Raw genomic sequence first — 19077 nt, 5'->3', positions numbered from 1 at the left:
AACATCCTTTCACAGAAGGAAGTGCAAATAAAAACCACATTGCAGTTTCATTGACTCCATTCAGAATGGCTATCAGTAAGAACACAACCAACCAAAAATGTTGGAAACAATGCAGGGAAGAATGAACACACTGGTTTGGGAATGAGAATCAGTACAACCACTGTGGAAAGCGGTATGGAGTCTTCTTAAGAAAACAGGACTAACATACGGTCCACTGATACCACTCCTGGGCATACATTCTAAGGAAGGTTAAGTCAGTATAAAATAAAGACACTAGCACAGCCATATTTATTGGAGCATTACTCACAATAGCCAAGCTATGGAACCAACCCAAATGTCTACAGCTGATGAATGGATTAAAGAAATGTGGTATACTTGCACAAGGGAGTGGAGTATTACATAGCCATAAAGAATGAAATAGTATTATTTATAGGTAAACTGACCTACCTGGAGATCATCATGTTAAATGAAGTAATAGGCAGAGTCACAAATTAAAGGGCACATCTTTCATTTATGGGAAACAGATCTAAAAGATAAACATATACATAAATGCAAGTATAATCATATATACATACAGAACATATTTCCAATAGTGGGACTGTTTGAGGAGACTAGGGGGAGGAAGGAGAGGAAAAGATAATGATATAGAATAAATAATATAGAAATGAATGACGTGCTTATGAGGAAGCCACAATGAAATGCACTGAAAGCTGTTGAATAATCTGGGTAGGGTTAAAGGATAAGGAAAAGTAACAGAGGAGGTTGGACTAACTAAAGCACAGCATACTCACAGGTGAAATACCATGGCAAAAACCTTTGAAAAATAAAAAAAATCCACTTAAGCAATGAAGAACAGGACTGTAAAACAGGTCCTCTTAGAGCAATGGTAGTAGCAGGAGGGGAATTGTGAACAGAGAGAGTTAAGGTAGAAGACCATGATCGATGTACTTTATATACATATATAAAGATAAAAAATTGAAACCTGTCAAAATCATTTTAAATCGGGGGCAGGGTATGAGTAAAGAAGATGATGGGGATGAAGCAAACCAAGGTACTCCATAAGGATATATGAAAATATCACAAAGAAACCCTATGTAATAAAATGGTTTTAAAATGTACACATAAAAGACTTACAGAAAAGATAATGAAACTACTTAAAGGAAAACATAATAATACCTGACAGCTCTAATGAATTTAATTGTCCAGTATGGCCAGTTCTAAAACATAATGGATTGTAAATATTAACAGCAGACTATAGAAGTTAAAACAAGGTATCTTCTAAACTCCCAGATGCAGTACTGCATGTAGAACAAGTTATCCATAAAATACTGATACCAGTAATATATACAGATTCAAAGTAGATCAAAGATCTAAATGTAAGGCCTAAAACTCTGAAACTACTATAAGAATAGGAAAAGAAGTATAGAACTCAGAGCCACAGGCAATTACGTCCAGAATAAACCTCCAATAGTACAGCAATGAAGAGAATGGATCAACAAATGGGAAAACATGACAACAAAAACCTTTTGCACAGCAAAGGAAATGGTCACCAGACTGAAGAGACAGCCCACAGCATGGGAGAACATCTTTGCCAGCTACACAACTGACAGGGATTAGTAAACAGAATTTACAAGGGGATCAATAAACTGAACTTTCAAAGAATCAATTATTCAATGAAGACATAAGTCAATGAACTGAACAGAAAGTTTTCTAGGGATTATAAAATGGCCAATAAATACATGAATAAATGCTCAATATCCCTTCACATGAGGAAATACAAATAAAAACAAAATGAACGTTTCATTTCACTCCATTCAGAATGGTTATTATTAAGAACAGCAAAAAATGTTGGAGAGGATGCAGGGAAAATGCCACACTGTTTGCAGCAAGTTAGGAATAAACATATAACAAGAGAATTTAGAAACAATAGCTGGACTATTATTGAAGGAATAACAATATGACCATCTATCATGTGCAAATATTTATAAAGAGCAGGAGGGGAAATTGAAAGATAAAAAATTGGTAAACCGAATAATCTGCCAAACCATTAATGTGAGTGTCCCAGGTTACATATGAGAGTTCTATGCACTTAAGATTTCCTCAAAAGATAAAAATTACCTTCAGTAAATTCATTTGTGAAAAGTTAACACAAAGACAGACCTCACAACACATGCACATATCGAGAAATTATACTTCAAATTTCTCCAGGAGTCACACAGACAATGACACCACATGTGCCTCTGAATGAATTGGTTTTTCAGTGTGGTGGAGGAACAGGAATCTAAGTAACATGCTTGTGCAATTCCTCATCCCAATGCCCAATTGTAAAATGAAAACTCATCCTTATACTGGGACATGAACTGTACTGAACCAGGTGTATGGGGATTTGTGAACATAAGGGTAGAAGGCAGACATATCACTGTGTATCTTTTTATGTGTTTTCATTTTTTAACTAGGTGAACACAATAGTTACTCAAATGTATAAATAAAAATAAACATGCATTCTATGAGTCATCTAAGTTTTTTGATTTTTTTTTTCTTACTGGTATTTGAACTCAGGGCTTCATACTCACTGCATTAAATTCAATGCCTCCATTTATTAGGCTACCCTAAAAAACATCATCTATACTTTGGCAGTACTGGGGTTTGACTCAGGGCCTTGAGCTTGCCAGGGAAGCACTCTACCACTAAATCCATGCTACACCCTATTTATTGATTTCTTTATCATTTCATTTATTCATTTGTGAAAAGGGCTAGTAGAAATAATGAACCAAGGAGTACCAGGCAGAATTAGACGGCATGGGTGTGTCTTTCTACTTTCAACAGCCAAATAACCAAGAGATGCAAAGAATGAAGCAGATCCTGCATGTAAGTTATGACATAATAGGGCAAACATAAATTCATTTGCCAATACCTAGGTGTAAACAAGTTTTCCATCACGATCACCTCTACTCTCCAACTGGACCTATTTTATTTTATTTTTGGTGGGACTAGAGTTTGAACTCAGGGCTGCATGCTTGTAAAGCAGGCACACTACTGCTTGAGCTCCAGCTCCATTCCATTTTGGACTGGTTATTTTGGAGATGGGGGTCCTGTAAATTTTTTGCCCAGGTTGGTTTCAAATGGTGCTCCTCCTAATATCAGCCTCCCAAGTAGCCAGGATTACAGGCATGAGACAAAGGGCCCCAGCTGGCTGGACCTGTAAACCACTGCAGGACAAGGAGGGAGTGACGCTGCTTGTTGCCTGCATTACAACCTATCCCCCATGCTCAGGTTACTATATCCTAATTGCTCCCATTCTCTTACTGGGAAACACAGTTGGCTCTCCTTAAGAAAATAGAAGAAGATAATGCCTGAATGATGAGATTCTGGAGACAACTGCAGGAACATTACCTGGAAGGAATTGCTCAAATCTGCCGTGGCTTTCTCACAATAAATACATGCACCTACATCCTCACAAACTGTGCGAAGGAGCCTTTGGCTGATGTCTCCGAAATCTTCATAAAGATGAATCGCATTTTCATTTTCCTAGACTCTTTGTCAGATGTGCTCCTATGTTAAGGAAAACCACTCAAAAGAGCCTTGAGCAACTAGAATTTTTCGACTGCCTTTAAATCTATGCAATTTCCAGAATTTGTGAGTATTTCTGCCAGGAAAATCATTGAATGTCCATTACACATCAGTACAATGATCTGAGAAAGCAGGGGAAGATATGATCCTTAACATCACTGAAAGGAACCATAACTAAATACCCCTTCAGAAAACAAAACAAAAACTTAAACTGCGCCTGACTTAGGACCCAGCTACAAACCATTAGCCATCCAAATGCTGTCCTACTTCAGTTTGCCTCTAACACTTCAGATTTGGGAAGTAAGCCAGTCCAGTGATGCCCAAAATATAAGGAACTTAAGGCTTACCATGGATTATGTTTCAGTAGGTATGGGGTTGAGTTTATGGTTCCATCTGTATATCAGATTTCCTACCTGTTTCCCAGTGCTGAGGGGATTTAGATATTAAAACATGGATTTGCATGTTCAAACTGGGATTCAGCTCTGCTTTCTCTTAATACACAGTTCACGTCACTGATTTTCCCTCCACACCAGGTTATCTAATTCCAATTAACACTGGAATTAGTGTCATCTTCATATCAGTATAGGCATTACTTAGAAATGCAAACCACAGGCACATGTAGACATTGTGAACTTTAAACCTAGGTAGAGGTTTGAACTTAGTGAACTAAGAAGTCATCAGGTGATGCTCATGCACACTCAAGGGAAGAATTGCTGCTGACAGAGGGATATAGAAGAGTCAAACAAAACCACTGAAGATAATACCCAAAAATGCTGAAATTAGACAGTCATTAAATTTTAAATAAAATTATAACCACAAGAGGAATATGGAAATTTTTTTTTGATTAAGGAAAAAGTTAAAAATCATCTATATCAGAAGAGGAGGGAGACTGAAACAGTGCATGTTTGAAAGCTGAGGAAAAAGAAATAAGCTAGGGGTGTGCACCTTTTCTACATACATAAGATTAAGTACCTTAAGCCTTGCTACAGCAGCAATAAAATCTGCAGAACACATTCTGGTGAAGGAGCAACTTAGAGACGTTTCACTTCTAATCTCCACAGTTATATATGAAAGGTGAGAATTACAGAGACATTTTAAAAATGGTTAACAGAACAAGTAAGAACATCTTTAACAGAATTGTATATTTTAAAATCTCTATTATGTATGGTCCATTGTTAAGATTTCACACATAAACATCTTTGAAAAAAATTAGTGCTAAACATAAAAACAAAAGAACAAAAATAGTAAACATCACTCTCTGCGACCATTGAAACCAAAACGAACAGTGAGCACTGATGTCTATTCAGGAGCCTCCCAGCAGCACAGATCCCAGCAAATTCAACATCTGCTCACAATAAAAGTTAAGAAAAATTATGACTATAAGGAAAGTACAAAAACATAAAAAGGGCTATACATGAAAAACCTAGGTGGGCACCAGTGCCTCACACCTATAATCTTAGCTAATCAGGACGCAGAGATCAGGAGGATCCTGGTACCAATCCACCTCTGAGACATATAGTTTGCAAAACCCTATCTTGAAAAACCCATCACAAAAAATAAGATGGCAGGGGGGCTCAAGCACTAAGGGCACCTGCATAAAAAGTGTGAGGCTCTTAGTTCATATCCCAGTGTTGCCAAAAAAAGAAAAAAAAACTATCAACAACATTATAGTAAAAAAGGAAATAATAAAACCTATTTCCTCTAATGTGAGAAACAAGACAATGGTACCTAGTCTCTGTACTCATATTCAACATAGTGTTGGGATTGCTAGTAGAGCAATAGAAGAAATCAAAAAGTCATTGAATTAGAGGAGAAGTCCAATTATTTATAGCAAATATAAATGTAAACCAGAAAGACCCTTTTAGGAAATTAGTATGTTTAAATCAATGCACAAAAATCAGGAGCTGAATACTAAAAAGGCAAAAAAAGTAATAAGAAAAGAACCTCTTCACAAGAGTCTCTAAAATATTAAATACCTAAAAATAAATGTAATTCAGGAGATGAAAGACCTTTATAAAGAAAATTATAATCACTGAGGTAAGAAATGAAAGAAGACATCATAAGAAGGAAATACTGTCCATGTTCACGAATCAGCAGAATCAATATTGTAAAAATGGCTACATTACCTAACTCAATCTATAGATTTAATGCAATCCCATGAAAATTCTACTCTGATTCTTCACAAAGATATAAAAAACAAATTCTTAAATTCATATGGAAACACAAAAATACACAAATAGCGAAAATAATACTGAGCAAAAGACACTGGAGGCATCACAATACCTGTCTTCAAATATGTTACACAATTAACAGCGACAAAAACAGCACAGTGCAACCATAAAGATACGAAGATATGAACAAACAATGGAATACAACAGAAAACCTAGAAATAAGTCCACCCAGTCTGGGGTTGACCTTTTGACTCTATCGACTCATCGGATTGCTGCCCTGCTCCCCTGTATCTCTCCAGGGAATCTGAGAATGTAAGAATATTCACATGTTCTTCTCTCTCCTCAACTTCATACACTTTAATGATTTTTCTCTCAGCCAGCTTAGGGAACTGAAGCTCACCTTGTGGACATTTATTACTCTCAATGTAGTGATCAGGTCAACATAGGCACTTGTTAGAAATGGAAATCATAGGCCAGCAAATATAACTTTGCAATTATAATATGAGGAAGGAGTTTGTGCTCAGTGTTAACAAGACCCAGGAGATGCTAACGCACATTGAGAACAATTTCCTTTGACAAAGGAATATAGGGAAGTCAACCAGAACCACTGGAGAAAATTAAATAGCCCAAAATGTGAAATTATTAATTTCTAGAACACATAGTTGCATCACCAATTGGAAAGATATTTATGATTAACGAAAAAGTTACACATACATCTGTATCACAAGAGTTGGTACAATAAGTTGCATACAAGTAGACAGTAAAGAGCAAGATGCTAGAGACATGTGACATTTCTATTTACAGAGGGAAACTACTTTGAGCATGTTGTGGCAGGCGCATCAGCATCAGCACCTGTGGAAGAAATTCTGGTGAACAGGCATGGTCAAAGAATTTTCACTTATAAATTCCACTACTACATATGAAAGCTGAAAATCAAAGAGAAGAAAAAATTTTTGTCATATGGAATAGGAACTCAGAGCGTAATCCTTGCTAGGCAGGAAGTCTACCACATGAGCCACTTTCCTGGGACTTTTCTGCATTTAATTTATATTTTGAATAGTGTCTCGTGATTTTGCCCATAATTAGCCTAGAAGTATGACCTTCCTGACCTTTGCCTCCCAAGGAGCTGGGATTAGAGTCATGCAACATCGTCTTTGGCCTCACATAGAAAATATATGATATATATTTATATACATTTTATATATATATATAAAATAGGAATACAGGAAAGTCAACCAGAATGACTGGAGAAAATTAAATACACAGAAATGGGAAAATTATTAATTTCTAAACCAAAGAGCTGCATTAGCAATATGAAACATAATTTGTTAACTATGGCAGAGTTTTCTCAATGACCTGAAGGTCCAGTTGTCTTCTGATAACTTGGAGCAAAACTCTGAACCAAGAAAACACTCTACTGGAGTGTGGGTGAATATGATTAATGTTCCCTGCCACTGACATTTCACAATCTTACCTCCTTAAGAAGATATCACACCTAATGCATTCTATGAGGCAGTTTTTCTTGATAGCACACTCAGAGAAAAACCAGTGACTCTTATGTGTATACAGTGAAAACATCTCCAAGAAAATATTATTAAAAATATGACACCATGTGGGTTGGGGTGTACCACAGTAGTAGACTGCTTGCCTAACATGCACAAGGCCCTAGGAAAGGAAAAGGGAAAGGGACTGACCAAAGTTACGAAGGAAGTAAGAGGAAATTCTAATTCTAAAGCACAAAATAGTCAGAAATAAACAGTGCATTTTTTGTTTTGTTTTGCAGAATTGGGATTTGAACTCAGGGCTTCATGCTTGCTAGGCAGGCCCTCTACCACTTGATTGACTCCACCAGCCCTATGCATTATCTTTTGTAACCTTGTTTCCCGTGAATACGGGGATCAACAGTTCTGAAACTATTATGTGTGTACCATCATGTGCTAACTTGGAATCTCCATAAGCAATCCAGTGGTGACAAGCCATGCAATTTTGTTTTGTCGACACCCTCTATGGCCAAGTGGAACCAGCCTTTGCCAGGCACCCTGTGTGGGGCTTTGGGTACCTGAGAGGTTTCTGGAGACCAGGAGTGACGAGGCACCCACCAGCACTTCCCACATCTGAGAGTCTCTCCAGTGTATCACCCACCGTAATGAGCAATTCCACCCAAAGGTGCTAGTGTCTTGCTTCTTTCTGGTTTTCAGACAGGGGGAAGAAATCAGGGCTATTTTTACCTGGCTTGTTTTTGAGGAGAAGAACTTCAACATTCTTCACTTCAAAGCAGACATTACACTTCTATGTGGACACACATTGCCAGAGAGGACAGCTTTGTGGGGGAAGATAACTTGCTTTGTCCTGGCTGCCCCATACTGACCCTCAATTGATCTGGGTTCACAACACCCATCAACTATACATGGTCTCCTTTGGGTCTCGGATACTATACTAAAACTGCAGCTCCTATTGATTAGCACCCTAACTCTTAGCTGTTCCTATATATACCCGCAACTCTAAAACCAGACCCTGACCCTAAACTTGAAGCTAAGGCACTGGCTACACTCAGCCTTGCCATTGGATGGATGGATTAATGTAACTGTCTAGATGTGTTCCTGTTGATGAGAAAAGGAAGGTGTAGCAAGGGGGTGTTTTGTCTATGGTAGAGGCCCAAATGACAGGCCCCCCAAGAAGTGACTCTAATTTCCATGATTATGAGACAAACAGAAAATGGAACACTGGTAGTGAGGTAGCCAAATTCCAGAGCTGACCAGAACCAGTTCATTTGCCAAGGGATCCTTGAGAGGGCAAGATGTTCTTCTGTTGTCTTCCAACTTCCCCTGCTCAGTCCTCAGCCAAGTGCAGAATGGGTGCCCTGTATGGGTCTGGAGATCCTGGGTCAACACTCACTACAGACCCAGGTGCCTCAGGCCATTTTCCAAGTGGAACCCAAAGGATAAATAGGGCTGACAAGGTCAGGTACGCACAAGGCAGTAACAGCTCATACTTTACCTCTAACCTACAAACTCCAAAACCCCTACGCTTGATGATTTGAGCCTGAGTATTAAGGAGAATGCATTTTGTGCAGGTTTCAGGTTTACAATTGAACAACATTCCAGGTAAACCCTGTCAGAAAGGTGGAATTTACTACCGTGCTCATCACAAGCGCAGGTACTGAATGTATGACCAAAAAGTGAAAGAACATGCAAGTAAATGTGGCATCACAAAGTTGAAAAAATAGGGATGGAGGTTTTGGATTCAGTTGTAGAATACCAGCCTATTCAAACAGGAAGCTTGGAATTTAAACTTCAGTAACACCAAAAAAACAGCCTAACCAACCAATCTAAAAAAGTGCTGGTGAATAATCTCTCATAAATAGAAGGTACAAAGACTGATAATGAAACAAAGTAACTGTAATATACAAAAATTGTTCAAAGCAACAAACCTGCCCTCTAGCTGATTCCCTTCCCACCTGCCTTAGAGCCTCTGCAGAACCACTGTAAGGGGGCTGCTATCAGCACTAGGTGGAGTTAATGCAAACCTACCTTCTTCACACCTTTTCCACAGGGACATAGTGCTAAAGAAGTGCAAGTAGTAGATGCTATGACAGCCAGATGTAGGGGTCACTGCCATCTTACCCAAGCTAAGGTTGTACAACCCCAAACAAAACTGCCTGTCCTATCTCAGCCAGGGATGCTGACTTCCCTGCTGCACCTGACTTCTCAGTGCCCATCCCACTGCACTTCAAGACTGGGCAGGGTGGGGCTGAAACTGAAGCAGGAGAGATCTGAACATAAACCTAGGCATGCCCTCATTCCTTCTCTACATTGTAAGAATGTGACCACTGGTCCCACAATATCACACCATTGTAGACTCATGCCTGTACACCAAACAGCCACTTTTGGGGGACCTTACAAATTCTGATATGATCACCAACCCATGCAATCCCCAAAAAACATGTCAATTGTTTTGTTTTTAGGTGGAATACGGATATGAATTCAAAGGTTTTTTGCTTCTAAAGCAGGCACTCTACCACTTGAACCAAAACCTGTATTCAACATTGCCCTAATTATCTCTACAGATGGGGTTCTCAGGAACTATTTTCCCAGGCTGACTTTGAACCATAATCCTACTGATCTCAACCTCCATGTATCTACTGTTATAGACATGAACCACTGGTGCCCTGTGAACCTTCCCATCTTGATTCTGAAAACCAGGAAGCACATGGAAAAAATACTCAGCCCTGAGGTCTCACTTGTCAAAACACTCAGATGCCTAAAAGCAAGTTTCACACTTCATTCTCCTACTCAACACACATGAAAATGCAGGGTTAGGGATCATACACGATTCAAATAGGCAAGGAAACTGAACAAAACATTTCTGCTACCATCCCTTTCTTCCAAGAGTGGTACACATAGTCAAAAATGGAAAAGAAAACAAGCATGATCATTATATGCACAGTGGACCAATGCATAAAAGACTAAAAGTTTATTGCTATCTTGCAATAAAATCTGCACCTCAGGCCTCCCCATCCCTGCTTCTCACCCCTCATACTTCATAGCACAGCAGTCACCCCATTGACCCCTGCACATGCTTCAGACACCCCAATGAACCCAATACCCACCTAGCCCCCCCCCGCACTTTACCCTCCACACCACAATCCTATAGATACCTTTTGACCTAATGTCTATGCTGACACCACTGCCAACCTAACCTCAACCCCAACATGGCTCTACCTGTTGTATCTGGGAACCTAAAGGACAGATGAGTGAGTCAGTATCGCATCCCCCATGGAGAGTGCTATGAGCCCTGCATCCTGAGAAGGAGTTACATGGTCTCATAAATCTGTCACGGGGCTGAAAAACAAAATGCTCTCAAGGTTGTTTCCCTCCATATGGGGCAAACAGACCAGCTCATCAAGGAGAGCCCGGGAGCAGGCGCAAATGCACGGCCAATGGAAAGAATCCACCCAACCCTTATCCAAACCCAGAGTTAAAGCATCCATAAAAAGTCCCTTCACATAAGCAGGGAGCCACTGGTTTCCGGGCTCTTCTGCACTGCTCTAGCTGCAGCCCTTTCTCTACTAAATACTACTTTGTGTGCTGACCTTGTTGTCTCACAAGTCAATCCACTGACTCATGAGCCAAGTCTTCGGCCCATGAAGACAAGAACTCTAGACACCAGCCTGCAACATACCCACTCACCTCTGAAACCCCAGAGCAAAAACAAAACACACCCTTCTCTGTCAGATCTACCCAATGGTCCCCAACCACTGTCACCCCAAAAGTATTTTCAGAGCTTCACATCAACTATCACCACCACAATCATAGCATCACACCCCGGTTCCATGCAGGCTCAGAATGTATCTGTCCTCAGGTCAGTCACCTTGGGTACCATCCTCAAAACTGTGTAAAGTAGCACATCTTCCCTAAAACTCCCACAGTCACTCTTCTTCCTTCTCCTCTTCACAAACCATGATTGACAACATGCAGTACCTGCCTCAGACAAGAAAGACAAACATCCATCATGAAACTTCCTTATAGTGACAGGACAGGACACATGGTGTGAGAGATGTAGTACAATGTTTCCACGAAAATGTGGGGTCAGAATACTGAATTTGAAGCCTCTAAATGCATCCTATCTGATTCTCTGGAACCAAGGGATTTATGACTCCCAATTTCTTATATCAATACTGCAAGTCCTACACACTTGTAATATATGATGAATAAAGATGAACGTTAGCCAGACTCGGTGAAGAAACCTCTCTGCTCATCGTGCTGGTTCCATCCACTCAGGAACTGAGGCATAGGCACCTCCCTTCTCTCTCATGGATGACTACACAAGCTTTTCCCAGCTGCAAGCCTGGGTGCTTGCAGCCATCCTTGCCACAGGACAGGGGGCAAAGTGTCCTCTATGAACTGAAATACCTGCAGTAAGGTCCAGGCTGCACAACCCCCAAGCATGCACACAAGCCCCTGTCTGTCAGTGTCTGTTGGTTTTTAGTTTAGTTTTGTTGTTTCTTTCTTTTCATTTTTGGTGCTGGTATTGGTGTTTGAACTAAGAACCTTGCCCCTGTGATGCAAGTACACTACCACTTGAAACATGCCTCCAGTGCTTTTTGCTTTTATTACTTGTCAGATTGGTTTGCTTTTTTTCCTGAATTGAGACTACCATCTCTGGGATTATAGGTGTGCACCACTAGAGCCCACCTTGTTTAGTGACATGGGAATCTAGCATGTTACCCAGAATGTCCTTGAACTGTACTCCTCTAGATCTCCACCTCATAGCATCTGGTATTATAGCCCCACAGCCTAGACTATGTTAATAAGATCAAGTTGGAAGCCAACTGAGTTCCAGTTTGAATAGCCCCACTTCCTAGGACTTCTTGAAACTTTCACTTTCCTAACACCATGGAGCCTCCACTTACAATCCATTCCTACTCTTCATCACAACTTTGCAACCTGTTACCTCTATACATATTAAGAGTTAAGTCCCATTCATGCTAGGCTCTTTTTCTCTTTGTTGGTGGCACCAGTGATTGCACTCAGGGCCTCACACTGCTACACAGCTGCTCTACCACTTAAGTCTACACACCATCCCCTTTTTGTGTTGAATATTCTCAAGATAGGGTCTCAAAAATTATTTACCTGAGCTGGCCTTGAATCAGAATATTCATGATCTTTGCCTCTTGAGTAGCTAGGATTCCAGACATGAGGGACAAGCACCCAGTCTATTTTTCCTATTATAATAGTAATTACTGATACATATACATTGTGTCTGGAAGTGGCACAGGTTCCTGTCATCCCATCAATACATTCAGGCAAGAGGATCTCTTTGGCAGAGTTTGAGATGATGTTGGGAAACATAACCAGATTCCATCTGAGACATAAAAATGTATTTTCACACAGTACAGAGACTGATGATCACCAAAACAATCACCATGTGGATGTTGCAGGACTCCTCTACATTTTTGTTTCTATTATTTTTTTCTACTGGTGTTTCAACACAGGGCTTTGAGCTTGGGAGCCAGTTACTCTACCGCTTGAGCCACGCTTCCATCACCAAATCACCTAAGTTTTATTAAATATAACAAACACTGGAAACTGAAATTATTAATGGAAAGTTTATGCAACAGTACCTACATAATCCTTGCCCCTGTTACAGTTATTTAAGTGTTAGTTTTGTCTATTCTACTATTTCTAATAAACGCATAATTTAGCCACGTGCTGGTGGCTCACCCCTGTAATCCTAGCTACTCAGGAGAAACAGTCCAAAAGGATCATGGTTCCAAGGCAGCAATGGCAGGCTATTAGGCATTCTTACCATTTAACCGACTTTGCCAACCAAGGGTTAGTCTATGTAGATAGAGGAGGGCAAGATTGAGAAGGAATGCCAACAGTTATGCAAGAGCCAGGGAATACAATATTTTACAATTTGGACTTTTTTTGATGCGACTGACATTTGAACTCAATGCTTCATGATTGCAAAGCAAGTGCTCTATCGCTTGAGCCCCTCCAGTCCATTTTGGTCTTGCTATTTTAGAGATGGGGGTCTCCCAAATTACTTACTTGCCCTGGTCTGAAACCGTGTTAGTATCCTTCTCACACTCCCATGTAGCTAGGATTAATGGTATCAGTGTCAGCCACTGGATACCATGTGGCTGGGCCTCTAAAACACTGCCTGACAAGGACAAACTTGTGCTGCTTGTTGCCTGCATTTCAACTTATCTCCATGCATAACTTCTGTATCATTGCTGTTCCCATTCTCTTACCAGGAAAACCAAGAGTGCTCAACCTAAGTTAATAGAGGAAGATATTTTCTGAATGTGTACTGATAAGATTCTAGGGCTATCTTCAGAACACTGCCTGTAGCATATTCATCAAGCATACCATGGTTTTCTCACAATAAACACATGCACCCGCCTCTTCACAAATTTTGTGAAGGAGCAACAGCAGATGCTGCTCCCGTTTTTAAAGTCAACCTTCTTAAAACATGATTGTCTCTGAAGTCTTCATAAAGCTGAAATTCATTTTCACTTGCATGGAATCTTATCAGAAATGGTCCTGTAGTAAGGAAAACCATTGAGTGAATACGACTTTGTAGCTGTCTTTAGATCTAGACAACGACCAGAATTTCTGAGTATCTCTGCCAGGAATAGCATGGAATGTCCATCAAATATCAGTACAATTTTTGGAGTTGGAAGGGGAATACAGGATCCTTAACTATACTGAAGGGCAGAATAACTGACTAAACCTTCAGAAAAAAAACTTCCAAGGCAGCTGACTTAGGACACAGTCACAAACCATTAGGACAGAGACATCCACAGGTTTTCCTAGTTAAGCTTCATCTCTGGCACTAGACATTGGCAGAAACCTAGTCCAGTGATTCCAGAAATATGAGGAAGTTATGGATTACTATGGATTCTGTTTCAGTAGGTCTGGGGTTGTATTTAGGGTTTCATCTCTGTATCTCATCTCCCACCTATTCCCCAGTGCTAAAGGTACTTGAGTATCATTACAGCATACATTTGCATATTCAAACTGGGATTCAACTCTTCTCTGTCCTAATATTCTATACAAGTCAGTGATTCTTCTCCTTACTAGGTTATCTAATTCCAATAACACTAGAATTAGTGTGACCTTCTCTTAGTGACATCTCCATATCAACACAAGCAGTAGTTACAACTGCAAGTTACAGGCCCACAAGTAGACATGGTGAATTTCAAGCCAAGGTAAAAGTTCCTGCTCATTGTATTAAAATGCCCCCAGGTGATGCTAAAGCCCACTCAAGAGAACAATTGCCTTTGAGAGTGGGATATAGCAAAGTCAAACACAATCACTGGAAAAAAGGGAAATATGCTCAATGCAGAAATAATTAAAAATCTGCCTTTACAGCCACATTTATGTAATTTTTAATTTAAATTTAAATTTATTTCAAATTATTTGTTTTAATTAATTTATTTAAATCAGACTATAACTGAAAGAGGAATATGGAAATATTTTTTATGATTAAGAAAAACATTTTAAAATCTTGTGTATCAGAAGATGGGACAGAGAAACAGTGGTTTTGAAACAGGAGTAGAAAAATATAACATTGTAACTTAAATAAGATAAAGTCCCTTAAGCACTCTGTAACCGGGGCAGCAAAATCTGCAAAGCCAATTCTGGTTAAGGAGCAGGTTTCTGGAAGTTTGACTTGTAATTTTCACTATTAAACATGTAAGTAGAGAATCACAAAGAAAACATACACAAAATGTTTCACAAAAGCAGAAGTAAATGAATTCAGAAATCATGAAAAATGAACTTTCTGTTCCTCAGAGAAGGGGAGAGACAGGTGGAGGAGAAATAACATTTTATTGTAATTTGATTTCGGACTTCGTATTGGGTTTTTTACCACACTGCTGTGGTATCTTACTAGCTTGCATCAAGCTCTAGGTTTCATTCACAGAACAAAATGAAAAGCCACACCCCAGAAACTTTAATTCTTCTGCAAAATTCAATGCTTAATAAAATTGTAGTCAGACTCCGTAATTTTCTCCAAGGACTTTCCATGCACTTTCTTTTTTAATTTTTTAATTAATTAATTTATTTTTATTGTTTTATTATTCATATGTACATACAAGGCTTGGGTCATTTCTCCCCCATGCCCCCACCCCCTCCCTTACCACCCACTCCCCCCCTCCCTCTCCCCCCACCCCCTCAATACCCAGCAGAAACTATTTTGCCCTTATTTCTAATTTTGTTGTAGAGAGAGTATAAGCAATAATAGGAAGGAACAAGGGTTTTTGCTGGTTGAGATAAGGATAGCTATACAGGGCATGGACTCACATTGATTTCCTGTGCGAGTGTGTTACCTTCTAAGTTAATTCTTTTTGATCTAACCTTTTCTCTAGTTCCTGGTCCCCTTTTCCTATTGGCCTCAGTTGCTTTTAAGGTATCTGCTTTAGTTTCTCTGCGTTAAGGGCAACAAATGCTAGCTAGTTCTTTAGGAATGGGGATAGGTGGAAATCCAAAACTTGAAAGTGTTTGACGTCCCTACTGCAGGGGAGCTAATACAGTAACCTTAAAGTGATAGAGGTCAATATGGGAAGATGACCGGGAAGTAGGGAAGAGGTCAGGTAGAGATGAATCAATTCGGGTTGTAATACACTTGTGTGTGGAAGAAATGCTAGGAATCTCTCTGTATGGCTATCCTTATCTCAACTAGCAAAGATGCTATGTCTTTCTTATTATTGCTTAGGTCTTCTCTTCAACAAAAGTGGAGAAAAGGGCAAAACAGGTTCTGCTGGAAGCGAGGAGGATGGGGGGGAAGGGAGAGGGCGGGGGTGGGGGGAAGGGGGGAGGTATGGCCCAAACAATGTATGCACATATGAATAAATGAATAAAGAAAAAAAAAGAAACCACATATTTGGAATCTGTTCTGGTTTTCTGATACTTACGTTTTGAGTCTTGAGTCTATCTATGTGACAGCTCTGTAATATGCTGAGGAGACTGATGACTCAGGCTCCTGAGTGAACCTAATGCTGTTTGCAGGGGAACCCAATATGTGATCAGATGGTTGGAAATTTGAGAGCTCTCCACACCAGTGACTAATGATTTGAGCAATCATTCTTCTATAATGAAGCCTCCTGAGAACACAAAAAATAGGAATCATAGACATTCAACATTTTTGAACACATGAAGGTGTAGGGCAGGTGGTACCTGAAGAGTACATGGAAACACCATCTGTTTCCCACATACCTTTCCCCATATCATCCTCATCTGACTGTTCATTAGTGTCCATTAAAATGAGTTATGCAGCTGGACACTGGTGGCTCATGCCTATAATTATACCTACTGAGGAGACAGAGGTCAGAATCATGTTTCAAAGCCAGACCCTGTCAAATAGTTCCAGAGATACTACCAAGAAAACCTATCACAAAAAAGGGCCACAAAAATGAACGCTGCAGAGAATCAGGAGTTTTACACTATTTTCCTACGGGAGTTGGAAACTCTGCTTTGAAGCCAAATTAGCCAGTGGTGGATAACCTGAGAATTTATTACTTCTGGCTGTGTTCACTCTGTACGCCAGAGCCCTGATCTTTTGGATCTGATACTGTCTATAGGAAAATGGTGCTAGAACTAAATTGAACAGCAGGACCCAGAGCTGGTGTCTGAAATGGGTTGTTGTAGAGAAAGGCTCACACATCTTGGTCAGAGGTGTTCTGTTTTGAGTGTACAGAGAACAGGAGAAAAGAGTTGGTTTGTTTTTCCCTAGTCCAGCAGTATTGTCTTTGAACTTTGAGTCTTCTATAAAAAAAACTACAAAAGTTTTGAATTCTCAGGAGATCAAATTTATCTGCACTTCCATTTTACCTCTGAGTAGTGTGCACTGAGGGTATAGTTTTAGTCCACCACCTGTGAGTAGCCAGTGGATTAACACAACTTCATAAGGATGACATTTGATGGTAGGGTTTATGGTGTTTATCAATAATCAATTCACTAAACACATAGGTTTTAATTTGCATTCTCCTTTCACTTCCACAAATCTTTCTCTTTATGGTTATTCTACTTGTCTCTCTTTCTTGATTGTATTTGTTTTTTGACAGGATTTTTTTGGCAGGATTAGGGTTTGAACTCAGGGCTATCAGCTTGCAAGCAGGCATTGCACTGATTGGGACACAACTTCAGTTCTCTTAGCTCTCCTTAATTTGGAGGTAGATTCTTGTGAACAATTTTGCAAACTTGGCCTTATCTTACCCCCCCAAGTGGCTAGGATTACAGGCATGAGATACCAGCACCAGGCTTGTTTGAAATGGGGAAGTGCAAACAACAAATTTAATTTGCATTTTTGGTATTGTCTCTTGAGGATACTTTGAAATCTCACATGAATAATCACATCAGCCTCTGACCATCCCCATAGGAATAGGATGAGTGTATAATACATTGTATAACATAGCCAACTTAAAATTATGATCATGACATCTACTGTCATTTAATTGGGGTTTTCATATTTTATTTCAACAATGTTTAATAATTTTCTTTGGATTAGTTTTGTGGTTGTTGAAGTTTATTCTTTTTTTAGTGTTACTTTGGTTTGAACTGAGGGCCTCACACTTGCTGTGCAGATGATTATCACTGGAGCCCCTCCACCCCTCTTTATTGCGTTGGGTATTTTCAAGATAGGGCCTTATAAATTATTAGCCTGGGCTGGCTTTGAATGGCAATCCTTATGATCAATATCTCCTGAGTATGTACAATACTAATCTCCTCAGTAGACAGGATTATAGGTGACAGTCAATGATAGCCAACTGTCTTTTTCTATTTTCTTTTCCAAGTTTTTTTTATGGTTGCTTGAACTCTGGGTATCATCTTAGGTATCCAGGTCTGCTATTGGTTCACCCACTCACTCAGGCATTTTTATTGGCACTTTTCAGGTAGGGTCTTGTGTTTTTGCCTACCCTGGCCTTGAACCATGATAATCCTATCTCAACCTCCAAGTATTAGAAGCACGAACTACCCACCCTAGCCTGAATACTGATGTCATCACACCCCCAGCCTACCAGCTGCTTCTTGATGTGGCCCCTACCCTCTCTGTTCTCCGTGCTCTGCATCCTAGACACACCATGACTCACCTCTAGTGGTGCTTGTCCTTCAACTGTGTTCTTCAGCCCTGGGCTTCCAATTATTAACCCTCACTGATACACAGTATTTCATGTGTCCTGAATGACAGGAACCAGGATCAATACCACAAATAAACTGCTGGTTCAGATTCATCATTCACAGCCTACCCATAAAACTCATGGAAAAGCTTATCAAATCTTTTAAGAAAACAAAGATTCTGGCTTTGAACATCTTTGAGGAAAAACCCTCCTAGACATCTACAGACCTCAAATTCCACTTGGTGTCTTTGCATAAAGAAGAAAGGTTGTGCACATAGTTTTATAGTTAAGGTTGGCAAGTTGTACCCCATGACATTACATGCAAATTGTCTTCATTCTAAGCTGGGAAGGCAGTGATACCCATTTCACAGATGAGAATACCGAGACTCAACTGGGAAGACATTTCTAAGAATCACCTCTCTCTGACAACAGAGTCCATGTCCTTAATCATCAGCGGTACTGCAGGTATTATGTGGATTTCTTATGGCTCTCTTGGTGTTTCCCTGTCTCCTCCTAAAGCAGGAGCTTCCCTATCATGCCCTGCATGAAGAAGTATGATTGTCCTCTCCACAAGAGCCATGTGTTTTGCCTGTGTCTTCAAGTGTGTGTGTGCAGAGGGCTCATGTTTATACATTGTCATTGGATTTAATACTCTGGAAATGTCCAACTTAAGATAAATGAACGCTGATATTAGAAGTAATAAGTAAAAAA

The 19077-nt window shown here is 39.8% G+C and overlaps 1 long non-coding RNA gene across 3 annotated transcripts in view; it reads right to left on the bottom strand.

The window, feature by feature from the left end:
• Positions 1-19077, bottom strand: part of LOC141419233 (uncharacterized) — a 39005-nt gene that overhangs the window by 18370 nt on the left and 1558 nt on the right. For all 3 annotated transcript variants that reach the window (XR_012443976.1, XR_012443977.1, XR_012443975.1), the window contains 2 exons: positions 18340-18426; positions 16165-16353 (listed from right to left, as the gene is read on the bottom strand). This is a non-coding gene — a long non-coding RNA (uncharacterized lncRNA). The remainder of the gene's footprint in view (positions 1-16164; positions 16354-18339; positions 18427-19077) is intronic.

Source organism: Castor canadensis, chromosome 19 (genome assembly GCF_047511655.1).
Source record: "Castor canadensis chromosome 19, mCasCan1.hap1v2, whole genome shotgun sequence".
NCBI lineage: Eukaryota > Metazoa > Chordata > Mammalia > Rodentia > Castoridae > Castor > Castor canadensis.
Note: the sequence above shows the minus strand (reverse complement) of the source record. Positions and strands in the feature narration are given on the sequence as shown.